Source organism: Callospermophilus lateralis, chromosome 2, assembly GCF_048772815.1.
Source record: "Callospermophilus lateralis isolate mCalLat2 chromosome 2, mCalLat2.hap1, whole genome shotgun sequence".
In the NCBI taxonomy this organism is placed as follows: domain Eukaryota; kingdom Metazoa; phylum Chordata; class Mammalia; order Rodentia; family Sciuridae; genus Callospermophilus; species Callospermophilus lateralis.
The window spans coordinates 131,957,174-131,961,951 of NC_135306.1; positions in this window are offsets into that span (position 1 = coordinate 131,957,174).

Here is a 4,778-nt window from a genome sequence, read left to right on the forward strand (position 1 = left end):
TTTTGAATTTTCTAGAGATGATCTCTCTTCAGACTCTAGATTGATCACTTAGGGATATTCAGGGATATACAAGAGAGTTTATATCCTTGCTATTCAAACTGTGGTCATAACCCAGACGTACCCGAAGCACCTTGTTAGAATGTAGAACCTCAGGCTCCACCCTAGACTAGCTGAACCAGAATCTCCATCTTTATAAGACTGCAGGTGATTTGTATGCACATTACATTACGTTTTATTTTTTTTTTTTTTTGTACCGGGAATTGAACTCAGGGACACTCAACCACTGAGCCACATCCTCATTCCTATTTTGTATTTTATTTAGAGACACAGTCTCACTGAGTTGGTTGTGCCTCTACATTGCTGAGGCTGGCTTTGAACTTACGATCCTCCTGTCTCAGCCTCCCAAGCTGCTGAGATTACAGGTGTGTGCCACCACGCCCAGCTGCACATTACATTTTGTGAGATGTTGGTTTTATCATAATCTACTTCCTTGTACATGGTGTGCCACCACGCCCAGCTGCACATTACATTTTTTGAGATGTTGGCTTTATCATAATCTACTTCCTTGTACATGGAAGAGTGGAATTGTTTATACTTTTCAAACTCAGGGCATCGTTATGATCTGAAATTGGTCATTTTTAAAGGGGTGTTGTAAATTTTGAGCAGGATAACTGATGTAAAACACAGAGGAAAGCTGAGATAGGATGACCTCAAGGTTATCTGCTATAGAATTGGGATAGACACTGGATTCATTAAGAGAAATAATTCCAAGTCAGAAGAAGCAAGAGTCAAGGACATCCCTTGAACATAACTTCCATTTAATTTAAGAAATCTGGAAAGCATCCAAGTATGATCTTAGTGCTATAGTCATGCAATGCTAAAAGCCACGCTGGGTCAGAATAAACTGAAAGGAAATGTAAATGTCACCTGAATAGAATATATGAATGTATATCATCCAAAGGTTAGTATATTAATAGAGGAGAAGAGTAAAATATGAGAAGTCATTATGAAGCCTTATTCAGTTATTTTTAGGAAAGAATCCGTTATTTAAAGCCAAGCAGAAAAAGTTGTAAATGAATTATGCTCTGATTTTGTTAAGCCAGACTTGGATATATTTATTCATTTGATTACATAAACATTTACTAAATTCTCCTGTGTATTAGGAATAAAAATAAACAAGACATAGTACTTCCTCTCAAGAAACTCATAGAAAACACATTGGTATTTTTTCAAAAGTGCAATGCAGGATAATAAGTGCAGTGTAATAAGGCACAAGCTACCACAGAGACAAAGAGGCAGAAGCAGCCATGTTTTGAGTTGTCAACTGAACATTTAGAAAATACCAAAAATCAGGGAGAAGAAAATAAAAAGCATATATAGCCTCTCACAGGCTTTAATAGTTAAAATTTTTCCATATGCCCTTAGGAACTGTTTTCCTTGTGCATTTTTCCATCTTGTATTTATTTCTAATTTGTATGTGGAACCATATAGAATTGCTCATTTTGTTGATTAAACATGGACATGAAAATTTCATATAGTTCTATCTAAATTCCAAAAATGTCTATGGATGATTTATAATAGTTAAGGTATATAACACAGGTGATTAAAAAATGGGAATAAAGGTATCTGAAAATAGTAGCGTATAAATTGTGCCAGCCATCTGAGATGCATTAGCCTTTGCACTTTACATTGTGACTGTGAGTTTCCTGACAGTTAAGACAAAGCAGAAAACCTATTCAGGTATTAAAATTCTCTTTATAATTAAAGGAAACATATATTGCTTACCTGGAGGAATGGACTTTTCCTCCCAGTGAAACAAAAGGCGTTTATTATTTTAAATGATGCTTGTTCTTTAAATGATTCTCCATTAGAGCAGAAACTATAGTACTAAATCTTTACCCAGTAATGATCTAATTTAATTCTGGAAGAGGATTTCAAGAAGCTAAAGGTCTGGAAAATGAACATGTCTCTTCAATTCTCTCCCAGACACTGCTTCAAGTAAGTTTTTAGCAGGAGTCTATTCATAGTTGAATTATCTCCTAAATTCTCCTGAAGTGCCAGCAATCTTTGTCATTAATCAAAGAGCACTGAATGTATTGCTACTGCTAGAAATGTTGTCAGAGTTGACTTTCTCTGATAGCAGTTTATTTAGAAACCTGTCCTTTGCTCAAGCAAAAGATTGTTTCTGGTTCAAGCTTTCTGAGAGAGCAAGGACCAGAGAAAAGCTCTGGCAACTTCTTTGAAGAAGTCAGACCATCAGTTTAATGAGAGCAGGAGTGTTGAATATCTTTCGTGAACAGAGTGTTCCCACGTTTCTGTGAATTCACCTTAGTGCTGATGACACAGTCATTGTCTCACCCTTCTTTGTACTTGCTAACATCCATTTTCCCAAGCTTTTCCTATCTTTACCATTTCTGCTTCTTCAATCCTCTCACTATGTCAGTGTCACATTCAACTTACCTTCAAGGAAAGAGGATTTGACCAAATCAGTAGTCCTATTTGGAGCAGAGTGGGCTATGGGAAGAATAAGGGCTCTTGAATCACACAGAGGAAAGACTCTGGATTCAAGACCCAGCAACTGCACTTCCTGCTCTGTGACACAGAAGCAGTTATGAAGCCTCTGTGATGGTGTGGTCTGGTGGTGGGACACTGTAAAAGTTGGAAGATTATTAACCATCTTTTGAATCAGAGTGTCTCTGTGACTGGATGCATTTGATTATTAAGATACATTAAATAATATTCTGACCGACCTCAGAGGGCTATTTTGAAGATTAAACAATCAAGTGAAGTTCTTGGCATAGCATTTGACTCACAGTAAGTGCTCATTAAATATTAGTGCAATCTTCTGCTGTTGATAATTACCTTTGGCCCCAATTTCTGGCTCCATTAATTTTAACCAGATAACTGTCTCACATGATACAAATCCTGGTAATTTCAGGTGACAGGAATCAGCTTTGCTCCTACAGAGATGATGAAAATGGCATGTGCCTAGTGTTTTAGACTTTGTTTCGGGGAGATCTGTTTCTGCAGGAGGGTGGTCAGGATTGCAGATGGCAGCAGTTCTACAGAGGGAGGAATGAGTCTCCTTAGACACAAAAATAAGCTTTGTAGTTTTTCCCCTTGGAAACTCATACTGAAATTTGATTCCCAGTGTGGGTTGGTAAGTGGGTCTTTTAAGAGGTGATTAGCTCCTTAAACCAGAGTAATGATTTTTTTTGGAGAAGTTCTCAATCTTGTGAGATTAGGTTCTTTACCACAAGAGCCTATTGTTATAAAGCAAGGCTACCCCCAAAAGAACAGGTTATTATAAAGCAAGATTGGCTTTTGAGTTTTACCTGTTTACTTTGACACAAATTTGGGAGCTTGAGAACAAAAACACCCATTATTTTTATTTCTTCTTATTTTCCCAAATTCTCAGGAAAAATAATATATTATCAAATAGAACTTACAACTTGTCATATTAAATCTCATTAAACAGCTTCTCAGCAGTAAATGAAAATATCTGTAGTTATTTTCTTCTTCCATTTAAAAATTATGACTAGAACAGAAATTCTTCTGCAACTTCTTGAAAATACTATAGCCCTGTGTGCCTCTCTGTACCACACTTATCACCTGAAGATCCCTATAATTGCTGAGAGAACATGAGAAGACCAGGTCTCCTCTATTATGTGGTTTCTGCATTAAATTTTTTTTTTAAAAAATCAAATGGTACAAAACAAAAAATAATACAATGTAGCTTTCTATTTATAAATAATTAGGTTTATGCAAATATTAAAGAAGGAAATATAAGAAAAGTGATTGAAAAAGTCATTTATATTATGTACACTTTTCTCAAAATTATAACTGGAAAGAGTAAAAATATGATAACCTAAACATTAATTTACAGTGCATTATGGATAAGGTGATCTGGCAATTAGATAGCCATATCTAAGTTCAACGCTCATTGCCAACTTATGTCAGGATGTCTTTGCAAATATATTTATATTATTATTTTTAAATAATGTCATGAGGTCCAGGCCACATGGCTTGTCCCCAGCCCCCACCATCAGTCGAGTATAATCTCATCAGTTACTTGTGAATGATGTTTACTTAAATATTTCAGAATTTGAAGCCTCCTTAGAAATTGTTTTCCCCAAAGCAACTGAACAGGCACTTCACAGAAGAAGAAATATGAATAGTTAACAAATATCTGAAAAAATGTTCAACATCTCTAGCAATTAGAGAAATGTAATTTAAAACTACACTGGATTCCATCTCACTCTAGTCAGAAAGGCAATTATCAAGAATACAAGTAACAATAAATGTTGGTGAGGATGTTGGGAAAAAGGTACACTCATACATTGCTGGTGGGACTGAAAATTGGTGCAACCATTATGGAAAGTAGTATGGAGATTTGTTACATGATCCTGGATAGGCAGAATTAACATCATCAAAATGGCCAGACTACCAAAAGCGTTATACAGACTTAATGCAATTCCTGTTAAAACCCAACACATTCTTCATAGAAATAGAAAAAACAATCATGAAATTTATTTGGAAAAATAAGAGACACAGAATAGCCACATCAATCCTTAGCAAGAAAAGTGAAGCAGGAGGCATTATAATACCAGACCTTAAACTATATTGCAGAGCTATCATAACAAAAGCAGCATGGTATTGGCATTAAAATAGACACATAGACAATGGCACAGAATATAAGACACAGAGACAAACCCACACAAATATAGTTATCTCATACTAGGAAAAGGTGCCAAAAACATTCACTGGAGAAAAGATAG